We start from the raw sequence: 15,425 nt of genomic DNA on the forward strand, positions 1-15,425 counted from the left end.
TAGACTCTTGCACTCTCCCAAGACTAAACCAGGAAGAAGCTGAATGCCTGAATACACCAAAAACAAGGGCTGAAGTTGAGGCAGCAATTAATAGCCTACCAACTAAAAAAAGCCCATGTCCAGATGGGTGTCCAGATGGGTTTACAGCTGAATTCTAACAGAAATAAAAAGAAGAGCTGGTACCACTCCTTTTGAAACTATTCCAAACAATGCAAAAAGAGGGAATCCTCCCCAACTCATTTTATAAGACCAACATCATCCTAATGCCAAAACTGGGCAGAGACATAACTAAGAAAGAAAACTTCAGGCCAATATCCATGATGAAAATAGATGCAAAAATCTTCAATAAAATACTGGGGAACAGAATGCAAAAGCACATCAAAAAGTTTATTCATCAAGATCAACTAGCCTTCGTCCTGTGGATGCAATGCTGGTTCAACATATCCAAGTCAATAAATATAATCCATCACACAAACAGAACCAAAGACAAAAACCACATGATTATCTCAACAGCTGCAGAGAAGGCCTTCAACAAAATTCAACATCCATTTATGCTAAAAACTCTCAATAAACTAGGTACTGATGTTATGTATCACGAAAAAATAAAATCTATTTATAACAAAGCCACAGCCAACATCATACAGAACAGGCAAAAACTGGAAGCATTCCCTTTGAAATCTGGCACTAGACAAGTATGTCCTCTCTGATCAATCCTATTAATATAGTATTACAAGTCCTAGCAAAAGCAATCAGGCAAGAAAAAAAAAATAAAGGGTATTCAATTAGGAAAAGATGAAGCCAAATTGTCTCTATTTGCAGGTAACTTGATTGTATTTAGAAGACCGCATCATCTCAGCCCAAAATCTCCTGAAACTGATAAGCAACTTCAGCAAAGTCTCAGGATACAAAATCAATGTGCAGAAATCACAAGCATTTCTATACACCAATAACAGACAAACAGCCAAATCAAAAGTGAACTTCCATTCACAATTGCTACAAAGAGAATAAAATATCTAGGAATACAACTAACAAAGGATTTAAGGGACCTCTTCAAGGATAACTACAAACCATTGCTCAGAGAAGTAAGAGAGGACACAAATAGAAAAAAAAATTCCATGCTCATGGTTGGGAAAAATCAACACAGTGAAAATGGCCATACTGCCCAAAGTAATTTATAGATGCAACACCATCCCCATCAAGCTACCAATGATCTTCCTCACAGAACTGGAAAAAAACACTTTAAACTGAATATGGAACCAAAAGAGAGCCTGCATAGCCACAAGGAACCTAAGCAAAAAAAAAAAAAACAAAGCTGGAGGCATCATGCAGCCTGACTTCAAACTATACTACAAGGCCACAGTAATCAAAACAGCATGGTACTGGTACCAAAACAGAGACATAGACCAGTGGAACTGAACATAGGTCTCAGAAGCAACACCACACATCTAAAATCATCTGATCTTTGACAATCTGACAAAAACAAGCAATGGGGAAATGATTCCTTATTTAATAAATGGTGTTGGGAAAACTGGCTAGCAATGTGCAGAAAGTAGAAACTGGACCCCTTCCTGACACCTTACACTAAAATTAACTCCAGATGGATTAAAGATCTAAACATAAGACCTAACACTATAAAAAACCTAGAAGAAAACCTAGGCAAACCATTCAGGACATAGGCATAGGCAAGGACTTCATGGCTAAAACACCAAAAGCAATGGCAACAAAAGCCAAAATAGGAAAATGGGATCCAATTAAACTCTATAGCTTCTGTACAGCAAAGGACACAATCATTAGAGCTAACCAGCAACCAATGGAATGGGAAAATTTTTTTGCAATCTACCCATCTGACAAAGGGCTAATATCCAGAATCTACAAAGAACTAAAACAGATTTACAAGAAAAAAAAAAAACAGACCCATTCAAATGTGGGTGAAGGATATAAACAGACACTTTGCATAAGAAGACATATATAAGGCCAAGAAACATATGAAAAAATGCTCATCATCACTAGTCATTAGAGAAATGAAAATCAAAACCACACTGAGATACCATCTCATGACAGAGTGGTGACCATTAAAAAATCTGGAGACAACAGATGCTGGAGAGGATTTGGAGAAATAGTAACAAATTTACACTGTTGCTGGAAGTGCAAATTACTTCAACCATTATGGAAGACAGTGTGCCAATTCCTCAGTACCTAGAAATAGAAATTCCATTTGACCCATCAATCCCATTACTGGGTATATACCCAAAGGATTATAAATTGTTGTATTTTAAAGACACATGCACACATATGTTCATTGCAGCACTGTTTACAATAGCAAAGACCTGGAACCAACTCAACTGTCCATCAATTATAGAGTGGATAAAGGAAATGTGGCACATATACACCACGGAATACTACACAACCATAAAAAATGGTGAGTTCGTGTCCTTCACAGGGACATGGATGAATTTGGAATCCATCATTCTCAGCAAACTGACACAAGAACAGAAAACCAAACACCACATGCTATCACTCATAGGCGGGTGTTGAACAACGAGAACATACAGACACAAGGATGGGAGCATCACACACTGCAGACAATTTGAAGGGACTAGGGGAGGGAAAGCGCAGGGTCAGGAGGGTGGGGAGGGATAACAAGAGGAGAAATGCCAGACGTAGGTAATGGGGCATGAAGGCAGCAAACCACCTCGTCATGTGTATACCTATGCAACAATCTCACATGATCTGCACATGTACCCCAGAACCTAAAGTATGATTTTTAAAAAAGAAAGAAAGAAAAGAAAACAGCAACAATGACAAAAAAAGAATACTCTTGAATTAGGAATCCTGTTCACAATATAAATGTTAAAAGAAAGCAGGTCCCATCAATGCTAAATGGCTGTTAAAATTATGACCAACACAATTCCTCTTAATCAAAACTCTCCTGAAAAACAAACATGAAACTAAAAAAGAAAAAAAAAATCCATGTTGAATTCAATATCTTAATATCATTTAAAACACTTTGAATTAGAAGTATAAAAATTAACACCAGAAGTGGTGATATGGTTAGGCTCTGTGTTGCCAGTCAAATCTCATGTCAAATTGTAATTCCATTGAGGGACAGACCTGGTGGGAAGTGATTAGATCATGGGGACAAATTTTCCCCTTGCTGTTACGACAGTGAGTGAGTTCTCATGATACCTAGTTGTTTCAAAGTGCGTAGCACTTCCCACTTAGTTCTATTTCCTGCATGGTAAGAGGTGTTTGCTTCTCCTTTGCTTTCCATCATGATTGTAACTTTCTAGAGCCTCCTAGTCATGCTTCCTCAACAGCTTGCAGAACTAAGTCAATTTAACTTCTTTTCTTCATAAATTACCCAGTCTCATTCTTCATAGCAGACTGAGAATAGACTAATACAAATGGTGAAATAGGAAGAAAAGATAAGAGAATGTATAAGAAGACTTAGAATAAGAATAAGAATAGACTTATTATTATAAGTAATAAGTAATTATACTTATAAGAAATACGTAATAAGAAAGACTTAGGAAAGAAATAGAAGAAAAATAATAACTCATACCAGAAATAAAGATAAAAGGAAAATATTATCAAGGGAAAATAAAATCAAGTACTAATTTATTACAACTATAATAAAAAACATTCCCAAAATAAAAGGAGACTGGATTCCACCCACAGGAATGGCGCACCATTTCTACTGACTAAGACCAATACATTGTTACATTTGTGACAAAACTATTAGAGTTTGAAGATATCGATCCTCAGTACTGTCAAGGAAAGAAAGAAAATTGCTTACAAATCCAAAATAACTCGAATTTCATCAAATTTTTCTCAAAAGCAAGATACACATAGAGTGATATTTTCAAGAAAGTTAACAAAATGAAAGTATAAGCCAAGATACATTCAGTGAAATTCTCTTTCATGTATCAAGTCTATAAAAACAGATTTGAACATACAAAGACCCAGGGATATTGTATATATGTACGTTCAGTGAGAAAACTATTAGGAAATGAGTTTCATCCATCCAAGGAAGGAGTGAAAAGACTTTACAAAAGGAGTAAAGTTTATTTTCAGAATTAAAGCTAAAAAAGAGGTAGAACCATGAAAAAAATATATACATGAAATTATAATTTCTGACAAAGGATTGAAGAGTCCAGCTCTGAGCCAAAATCCTGTGTGAGATCTTTCAGGTGTACCTACAAAGGGTTTTACCTGGCAGGTCACAGAGCAGAAAGCTACAATCCCCCCACGAGACTTGGTATTTATAGCCGATGCATTGCAGTTACTGAACTGCAGCCAAGGACTCAGCCCAATGCCTCAACTGAAAATGCTTTTATTTATTTATTTATTTATTTATTTATTTATTTATTTATTTATTTGATTGTTTGTTTGTTTTATTTGTTTCAGATAGAATATCACTCTGTCACCCAGGATGGAGTGAAGTGGTACGATCTTGGCTCACTGCAACCTCTGCCTCCCAGGTTCAAGCTATTCTTCTGTCTCGGCCTCCTGAACAGCTGGGACTACAGGCATGCACCACCATGCTCAGCTAATTTTTTGTATTTTTAGTAGAGACAGGGATTCACCACATTGACCATGCTGGTCTCGAACTCCTGACCTTGTGATCTGCCTGCCTCGGTCTCCCAAAGTGCTGGGATTATAGGTGTAGGCCACTGTGCCTGGCCAACAGTACTTTAATAATAGAATAATATAACAAAATATATTAGTAAGATAAAAAGAGTCACAGAGCATTTACTAAAGTATATGGAGTAAAATGTTAACATAGGTGAATCTGGATAAAAGGGATATGGATATTGTTTGTAATATTATTTTTCCCACTTTTCTGCAAGTTTGAAAATATTTTCTAACAAAAAATTCATACACACACACACACACATACACACACACTAAGAAGACTCCTTAGGAGCACAATGTGGGGTGTTGAATGCTTGATATATTTGTTGATCATGATATAAATCAATTTTCCCTTTACAAATTATAATTTCATGTAGGTTAGATTTTTCTGTGAGTTTCTCCAAATCTGCTCTTCAGGTCTCTACAGCTTGCTGTGACCTACTGGAGTCAGAGTTGCAGGAACAGTATTAATTGGGTTGCCCTCCTAATGTACTTTCTTGTGTTTAGCCAATGAGAAATGCAAGCAAAATCACCATGTGTGAGCCCCATTAGGTCAAGCTCTATTCCAGGATTTGTTCCACTACATAAGATTACTGCTTCTTTTCAATGGTCTTCTCATACAGATATAGCTACACTTCAAGGCATAACTGGCCTGGTACAGTAGCTCACACCTGTGGCACCAGCACTTTGGGAGGCCTAAGCTGGTGGATAGCTTGAAACCTTGTTTTTACAAAAAAAAATACAAAACTTAGCCAGGCATAGTGGCATGTGCCCATAGTTCAATCTAATCAGGAGGCTGAGGCAGTAGAATCACTTGAATCCGGGAGGTAGAGGTTGCAATGAACCAAGAATACCACTGCTCTCCAATTTGTGTAACAGAGTGAAACACTGTCTCAAAAAAATAAAAATAAGCTAGAGGATCGAAGATGGCCAAATAGGAACAGCTCTGGAATGCAGGTCCCAGCGAGAACAATGCAGAGGGTAAATAATCACCACATTTCCAAATGAGTTTTTGCTGCATACAGACCAGAAGGTTCCCAGGCCAAAAAACGCCACAAGTTTCCAGCACAGCTGATTCAGCAGGCTCCGTGGGTTTCTGTACAAAAACTCAGACAAATTTGGGAAGCTGTTTCAATAGGTGCCTGGAATGCTTGGGAGACAGAGCCACCCATTCTAGTAAAAAAGAGGGGACTGAAACAGGAAGCCTGGTGATCTGGCCCAGTGGGTCCCACTTCCACAACAATTAGCAACCTGAAACGCTCTGGATTGAGAGTTTCACAGCAAGCACCGCTGGACCTTGGATGGTCTAGCTCAGTGGGGTGAAAGGCATCAGCCATTACTGGGGCAGTCCATCATTATCGAGGAAGTCTGCCATTATCAAGGCAGTCTGCCTTTACAGAGGCAATCTGCCATTACTGAGGCAGTCCACCATTACTGAGGCAGTTCAAACTGTACCTCTGTAAACAAAACCAAAAGTAAGTTTACACAGCAGCTGAGCAGAGCCTGTGGCAGATCAGCAACACCTCTACTAGCAGACTGTGACTAGACTAACTCCTTGCTGGGAAGGGCATCTCTGAAAAAAGATAGCAGCATGTAAGGAAATTATAAATAAAGCCCCAACTTCCCAAGACAGAGCACCTAGGAATAGAGGTGGTTATGAGTTCTGCTGCAGCAGACTTAAATGTACCCACCCAGCAGCTCTGAATGAAACAACGAAGCTCCATGCATAGTACTTGAGCTCCTATAAGGGACAGACAGTCTCCTCAAGCAGCTTCCAAATGCCCATATATTCAAAAAAAAACACGTCATAAAGGAGAGCTCAGGCTGACATCTGGTGGATACCCTTCTGGATGAAGATAACAGAAGAAGAAACTGGCAGCAACCCTTACTGTTCTGCAGCCCCCGCAGGTAATCCCCAGGCAAGCAGGGTCTTGAGTAGACCTCCAGCAGCAGAGGGACCTGACAGTTAGAAGGAAAACTAAAAAACAGAAAGAAATAGCTTCAACATCAACAAAAAGGACGTCCACTCAGGGACCCCATCCAAAAGTCACCAACTATAAAGACCAGGCGTAGAAAATGCACAAAAATGAAAAGTAACCAGCACAAAAAGGATGAAAACACCCAAAACCAGAATGCCTCTCCTCCAAGAGATCACAACTCCTCACCAGTAAGGGAACGAAGCTGGATGGAGAATGAGTCTGATGAATTGAAAGAAACAGGCTTCAGAAAGTGGGTAATAACAAACCTCTTTGAGCTAAAAGAACATGTGCTAACCCAATCCAAAGAAACTAAGAACTTTGAAAAAAGGTTTGACAAAATGCTAACGAGAATAAACAGCTTAGAGAAGATTGTAAATGACTTGATGAAGCTGAAAAACACAGCAGGAGAACTTCAAGAAGCTTACACAAGTTTCAGTAGCTGAATCGACCAAGCAGAAGAAAGGATATCAGAGATTGATAATCAACTCAATGAAATAAAAGGTGAAGGCAAGATTAGAGAGAAAAGAGTAAAAAGAAATGAACAAAGCCTCCAAGAAATATGAGATTATGTGAAAAGACCAAATGTACGTTTCATAAATGTACCTGCATGTGGCGGAAAGAATCAATCAAGCTGGAAAACACTCTTCAGGGTATTATCCAGGATAACTTCGCCAACTTAGCAAGGAAGGCCAATATTCAAGTGCAAGAAACACAGAGAACACTACAAATATATTCCTCAAGAAAAGCAACCCCAAGGCACATAATTGTCAGATTCAAAAGTGTTGAAATAAAGGAAAAAAATGCAAAAGGCAGGCAGAGAAAAATGTCAGGTTACCCACAAAGGGAAGCCAATCAGACACACAGTGGATCTTTTGGCAGAAATCCTACAAGCCAGAAGAGAGGGGCCAATATTCAACATCTCTAAAGAAAAAAACTTTCAACTTACAATTGTATATACAGTCAAAGTACACTTCATAAGCAAAGGAGAAATAAAATCATTTATGGACAAGCAATTGCTGGGAAATTTAGTCACAACCAGGCATGCCTTATGAGATATTCTGAAAGAAGCACTAAACATGGAAAGGAACAACCAGTACCAGCCACTTGAAAAACATACCAAATGGTAAAGACCATTGACTGAATGAAGAATCTCCATCAACTAATGGGCAAAACGACCAGGTAATATCAAATAGCAGGATCAAATTAACATACAACAATATTAACCTTAAATATAAATGGGCTAAACGCCCCAATCAAAAGACACAGTCTGGAAAAAAATTGGATAAAAAGTCAAGACCCATCAGTGTGCTGTATAGAGGAAACACACCTCATGTGCAAGGACACACATAGGCTCAAAATAAAGAGATGGAGGAAGATTTACCAAGCAAATGAAGAGGAAAAAAAAAAGGCAGGAGTTGCAATCCTAGGATCTGATAAAATGGACTTAAAACCAACAGAGATCAAAAGAGACAAAGAAGGGCATTACAGAATGGTAAAAGGATCAATACAACATGATGAGCTAATGATCCTAAATATATACACAACCAATACAGGAGCACCTAGATACATAAAGCAAGTTCTTAACAAACTACAAAGAGACTTAGACTCCCACACAGTAAGAATGGGAGACTTTAACACCCCACTGTCAATATTAGACAGATCAATGAGACAGAAAATTAACAAGGATATTCATGATTGAACTCACATCGGTGCCAAGCAGAGCTAATAGACATCTACAGAACTCTCCACCCCAAATCCACAGAATATACATTCTTCTCAGCACCACATAATACCTACTCTAAAATTGATGATATAATTCAAAGTAAATCACTCCTCAGCAAATGCAAAAAATTGAAATCATAACGAACAGTCTCTCAGACCACAGTGAAATCAAATTACAACTCAGGATTCAGAAACTAACTCAGAATCGCACACCTTCATGAAAACTGATCAACTGGATCTTGAATGTTGACTGGATAAACAATGAAATGAAGGCAGAAATAAAGATGTTCCTCAAAACCAATGAGAACAAATACACAATGTACCAGAATCTCTGGGACACATTTAAAGTAGTGTCTAGAAGGAAATTTATAGCAATAAATGCCTACATGATAAGTGAGGAAATATCTGAAATCAACACCCTATCATTAAAATTGAAGGAGCTAGAGGAGCAAGATAAAAGAAAACTCAAAAGCTAGCGGAAGACAAGAAATAACTAAGATCAGAGCAGAACTGAAGGAGACAGAGACACAAACAGACCCTTAAAAAATCATTAAATCCAGGAGCCGTTTTTTTAAAAAGATCCAAAATAGACAGACATCTAGCCAGATTAATAAAAAAAAGAAGAATCAAACAGATACAATAAAAAATGATTAACGGGATATCATCACCAATTCCACAGAAATACAAACTACTGTCAGAGACTACTTACAAACAACTTTATACACATAAACCAGTAAATCCGGAAGAAATGGATAAATTCCTGGACACTTGCATCCTCCCAAGCCCAAACCAGGATGAAGTTGAAACCCTGAATAGACCTTAAACAAGGGCTGAAGTTGAGGCAGAAATTAATAGCCTACCACCCAAAAAAAGCCCAGGTCCAAATGGGTTCACAGCTAAATTCTACTAGATATACAGAGAGGAGCTGGTAACATTCCTTCTGAAACCATTCCAAACAATACAAAAAGAGGGAATCCTTCCCAAATCATTTTCAGAGACCAACATCATCCTAATACCAAAACCTGGCAGAGATTCAACAAAAAGGAAAACTTCAGGCCAATATCCATGATGAACACAGATGTAAAAATCTTCAATAAAATACTGACCAACTGAGTGCAACAGCACATCAAACAGATTATCCATCACAACCAAGTAGGATTCATCCCAGGGATGCAAGGCTGGTTCAACATATGGAAGTTTGTAAATGTAATCCACTACATAAACAGAAACAAAGAAAAAAACCACATGATTATCTCAGTAGATGCAGAGAAGGCCTTCAGCAAAATTCAACAGGCTTTTATGCTAAAAACTCTCAATAAACTAGGTATTGATGAAACATATCTCAAAATATTAAAAGCTATTTATGACAAATCCACAGCCAATATCATACTGAATGGGCAAAAACTGGAAGCATTCCCTTTGAAATCTGGCACTAGACCAGGATGCCCTCTCTCACCACTCCTATTCAATATGGCATTGGAAGTTCTAACCAGAGGAATCAGGCAAGAAAAAGAAATATAGGGTATTCAGTTAGGGAAGGAGAAAGTCAAATTGTTTCTACTTGCAGACAATATGACTGTATATTTAGAAGATCCCAAAGTCTCAGCCCAAAATCTCCTGAAACTGATAAGCAACTTCAGCAAAGTCTCAGGATACAAAATCAATTTGCAGAAATCACAAGCATTCCTATACACCAATAACAGACTAACAAAGAGCAAAATCAAGAGTGAACTTCCATTCACAATTGCTACAAAGAGAATAAAATACCTAGGAATACAACTAACAAAAAATGTAAAGGACCTCTTCAAGGAGAACTACAAACCACTGCTCAAGGAAATAGGAGAGGACACAAACAGATGGAGAAACATTTCATGCTCATGATCAGGAAGAATCAGTATCATGAAAATGTCCATACTGTCCAAAGTAATTTATAGATTGAATGCCATCACCATCAAGCTACCTATGACCCTCTTCACAGAACTGGGGAAAAAAACACCTTAAACTTCATAGGAACCAAAAGAGAGCCCGCATAGCAAAGACAATCCTAAGCAACAAAAACAAAGCTGGAGGCATCATACTACCTGTTTTAAACTACACTACAAAGCTACAGTAATCAAAACAGCATGGTACTGGTACCAGGACAGAGATATAGACCAATGGAACAGAACAGAGGCCTCAGAGGTAATACCACACATCTACAACCATCTGATCTTTGACAATCTGACAAAAACAAGCAACGGGGAAATGATTCCTTGTTTAATAAATGGTGTTGGGAAAACTGGCTAGCCATGTGCAGAAAGCAGAAACTGGACCCTTTCTGACAACTTACACTAAAATTAACTCCAGATGGATTAAAGACTTAAACCTAACACCTAACACCATTAAAAACCCTAAGAGAAAACCTAAGCATAATCATTCAGGACATAGGCATAGGAAAGGATTGCATGACCTAAACACCAAAAGCAATGGCAACAAAAGCCAAAATAGACAAATGGGATCTAATTAAACTTTACAGCTTCTGTACAGCAAAAGAAACAATCATCAGAGTGAACTGGCAACCAACAGAATGGAAAAATTTTTTTGCAATCTACCCATTTGACAAAAGGCTAATATCCATTATCTACAAAGAACTAAAACAGATTTACAAGAAAATTACAAACCCATTCAAAAGTGGGTAAAGGATATGAACAGACACTTTTCAAAAGAAGACCTATATGAGGCTTACAAGCATATGAAAAAATGTTTATTATCACTCGTCCTTAGATAAATGCAAATCAAAACTACATCGAGATATCACCTCATGCCAGTTAGAATGTTGATCATGAAAAAAATTTTTAGACAACATATGCTGGAGAGGATGTGGAGAAATAGGAAGACTTTTACACTGTTGGTGGGAGTGTAAATTAGTTCAACCATTGTGGAAGACAGTGTGGCGATTCCTCAAGGACCTAGAAATAGAAATTCCATTTGACCCAGCAATCCCATTACTGAGTATATACCGAAAGGATTATAAATGGTTTTATTATAAAGACACGTGCACAGGTATGTTCATAGCAGCACTGTTTACAATATCAAGGACCTGGAACCAACTCAAATGCCCACTGATGATAGACTGGACAAGGAAAATGAAGCACATATACACCATGGAATACTATGCAGCCATAAAAATGATGAGTTTGTGTCCTTTGTAGGGACATGGATGATTCTGGAAACCATCATTCCCAGAAAACTGACACAAGAACAGAAAACCAAACACCACATGTTCTCACTTATAGGTGGGTGTTGAACAGTGAGAACACATGGACACATGGAGGGGAGCATCACACACTAGAGTCTGTTCATGTTGGGACTAGGGAAGGGGTAGCAGGCAGTGGGGAGGTTTGCAAGGGATAACATGTAGAGAAATGCCAGATATAGATGACGGGGGGATGGAGGCAGAAAACCACATTGCCATGTATGTACCTATGCAACAATCCTGCAAGATCTGCACACGTACCTGAGAACATAAAGTACAATAAAAAAAAATACAAATACGAATACAAAATAAAGATATCACTCTCTCTAGGTACCTGAAAACTAAGACAGCAATCTTGATCTTGTGAGCCTACTTGCTATCTTAGTCAGCTCAAGCTGTTTTAACAAAGTAGGATGGGCCAGGTGGCTTAAACAACAGAAATCTATTTTCCGAAGTTCTGAAGGCTGGAAAATACATGATCAAGGAACTAGAGATTCAATTCCTAGCGACAGCCCTCTTCCTGGTTTGTACACTCACATGGGTGGAGGGCAGCAGGGGAGCCCTGGTTTTTCTTCATCTTGTTATAAGAACACTAATCCCACCATAGGGGCCCTACCTTTATGATTTCATCTGAAAGTAATTACCACCCAAAAGCCCCATCTTCAAATACCATCACAGTAGGGATTAGGATTCCAACATGTGAATTTTGGAGGACACAAAAAAATCACTCCCTACCAGCTCCCCAGGCTTCACTATCCCTTGCTGACTTCCCTTAATCTTGCCCACACCTTGGTAAGTATTACCTTTATCAGACCTTCCTTAGTCACTTTTTTTGAGTGTGTTATCTCTTTCCCACAAGCATCTTGTCTAGTACGTGGTGCTAATAAGAAGGAAAACACTATGAAAAAAATGTAATGTATTTAAATACTGTAAATATTTTGAAAACTGTATATTACAAAAATGCAATTATTAGTAGAACTGCTTTGTGAATATGCTTGAAAAACTAATCATTTTGAAATACCTACATGGGCTGTTTCACAGATGAAAAATGGATGAAACTAATTTAATTGTGTTAAGATAGCATCACACATTTTCTCAAAAGATTTTTTGTAGAGTAGCTTAACATAATGTTGCATATAAAATTTGGTAGGAATTAAATACTCATATATAGATGTAAGAAGCATTGCCTTAAAAACAAAATGAAGTTCATCCTCTTTCTGATCAAGACTTTATATTTTAAATTATTATCACTTGAGTTTATCATCTCCCTGCAGCCATGGTCAAGATCTTAAGGATCATTCAAGAGAAATGAAGATTAAAATAGCTAGAAGAAACTTAAATACCACCACATGGTTATTTTCCCTAATTATTTTTATCTTCCCTTCGTTTTTCTCAAAATACTGGGTTCATATCTTACAACCAAAGCCACCCGAATTCTACTAGTGATTAATAACAGCAAGTTAGGTGAAAGCAGACAAACATTATCCTTCATTCAGTTTGTGGTAACCGCAGTTTTTCAGTTGCTTAGGCTCCAAATCCTGGAGTCATCCTTGATTCCTATGTTTGCCTCACACCTCAAATCTTAACCATCCATTTTCAATTAGAGCTTTTAGAGGCTTGTGGCTTAACCAGAGCAAAGGCAGTTGGGGATGATCTAACGGTTATTCTGCAGTTTAACACAGAGTATAACTGTCTCCTGGGTCAAGATTTGGCTATTCTCTCAAGCAAAGGAGGTTAAATGAAATTTTAACTTTATTGTTACGTAAAACAATAAGAAGTTTTATCTTTGTAGTTATAATTCTGTGACAGACTCTTCTTCATGTCAGAATTACTGATCCCTCATAAAGATAAAAGGTAAGAAAAATGTTTTCATCTGATTTACTTTTATTGCTTAGAGCTGTGCTATTTATATATGACCATTTAAAAAGAAAAAAAGGGGAAACCCCTCAGTAAGTTATTTGTTCTGGATAAAAGATAATTGGAAAGCATTTCAACCAAAAGTCAATATAACTTTGTTGAGTCTGTCATTCTCCAAATATGCCCTCAGTTTATTTTTTAAAAAAATCTTAAGTTGACAATGTATTTTATTTGGCTATAATTTAAGTAATATTAGACATCTAGACTTATCGTATTCATCATAGAACTACTTTGGTATTCTTATATTTTTAATCTAAAGCAAAATATTGATCATCCTATCCTAGGATATGGTTAATACATTGCCTGCTCAATTTAAATGCCCTCATAACTTCAGACTCATAGATCAAGTGCTTTTTATAGTACTTTAGAAACGCTTGAGTTTTTGATTCTTGCACTTGAATTAATTTTCAACATTTTTTCTTACTGTACTTAAAGTTATTGACAGTAGACCATCATTAAATGAATGGTAATTTAAACTCAGACTTATAGCTGATATTGATAACAACAGATTAAATTTTAGTGAAACTGTGAAATGTGTCTTTGATTAAAACATCATAACCTAGGTTCCATGAGTATGTTACTAACTCCTGTTTGTCAGAGTTTATATGTATCATGGTGTTCCATAGGTGATGGAATGACAAAACAATTTAGAATACAAACATTTACATATTTATAGACATATTGGAAACAGTCAATTACCTACTTGTAATAAAATATTTAATATTAGAAAAATTGAAGAATAGTATAAATTGATTCCTTTTAGTTTTAGATTGAGTTTCTTTGACCCAAGAATTTCTCATATTTTTCTTTTCTCTGACTACCTATGACTAAAGAAAACATCAAGAAAAAGGCAGGAAGGAAAACTAATTCATTTTTTAAACTTTTTATTTTTATTTTATTTATGTTTTGAGATGGAGTCTCACTCTGTTGCCGAGGCTGGAGTGTAGTGGCACGATCTCAGCTCACTGCAATTTCTGCCTCCTGAGTTCAAGCAATTCTCCTGCCTCAGCCTCTCGAGAATCCAGGATTGCAGGTGCCTGCCACCACGCCCAGCTAAATTCTGTAGTCTTAGTAGAGACAGGGTTTCACGGTATTAGCCAGGATGGTCTCGATCTCCTGACCTCATGATCTGCCCAACTGAGCCTCCAAAAGTGCTGGGATTATAGGTGTGAGCCACTGTGCTGGTTCTAAATTTTTTGTTTTAAAACAATTTTAGATTGGCAATATGAGTATAACCATACAAAGCAGCAAAAACAAAATGTACTGGGAGATTCAAGGCACTGTCTTATTCCCTTTTTTTTCTTCTTTTTATTCATTAAATATTTATGCAGTACCAACTTTAAGTGCTGGGGAAACTAAGGTGAGTATAATAGCCATTGCCCTGGAAAATTCCATAATCGATTGTGGAATAGAGACACATTAAAAAGATAACCCCAATCGACTGTATTAAATGCAATAGCAGAGCAAAGAGAAGTAGGATCACATCATCCAGCTCTGCGGCTGAGGTGGAGGTGGAGAGCAGCAACAAAACGGAGCAATGTAAAGGGAATTATTTACATTTTTGCACGTGTGCAAAACTCATCAAAGATATTACTCTATCTTCTCATCATATTGCTGCTCCAAACTGACAGCTGTATCTACATAAGCAACATACCAAAATGACAATGATATTACAAAAATTCTTTCTTATGAGGGAAATGATATGGATAAATAATTATGTAGGATTTATTGGACCAAGGAGCCTAGATTTTTTATCAAACCTCTTAACTTTGCATAAAGAGAATAATTTGTCATACATATGCAAAGAGTTACAATAAAAATTCTCTCAACTTTAAAAAAAGTCCAAAATCTTATTTTACCAACATAATTAGACCCTGAACAAGTTATGTAGACCACTGTCATTATACAGAACATTTAAAGACCATTTTAAGATGAGT

At 37.2% G+C, this 15,425-nt stretch overlaps 1 protein-coding gene and 1 long non-coding RNA gene across 35 annotated transcripts in view; one reads left to right on the plus strand and one right to left on the minus strand.

Annotated features, from left to right (window-relative positions):
* Nucleotides 1–15,425, minus strand: part of GALNT13 (polypeptide N-acetylgalactosaminyltransferase 13) — a 690,911-nt gene that overhangs the window by 491,476 nt on the left and 184,010 nt on the right. The gene's annotated exons all lie outside the window — the stretch shown is intronic.
* LOC144576656 (uncharacterized) overlaps nt 12,989–15,425 on the plus strand; it is a 107,682-nt gene continuing 105,245 nt past the window's right edge. The window contains exon 1 of one of the 3 annotated variants that reach the window (XR_013518924.1): nt 12,989–13,425. This is a non-coding gene — a long non-coding RNA (uncharacterized LOC144576656). The remainder of the gene's footprint in view (nt 13,426–15,425) is intronic. The other 2 variants (XR_013518925.1, XR_013518923.1) reach the window with 2 other exon arrangements.

This window comes from Callithrix jacchus, chromosome 6 (genome assembly GCF_049354715.1).
Source record: "Callithrix jacchus isolate 240 chromosome 6, calJac240_pri, whole genome shotgun sequence".
Lineage (NCBI taxonomy): Eukaryota > Metazoa > Chordata > Mammalia > Primates > Cebidae > Callithrix > Callithrix jacchus.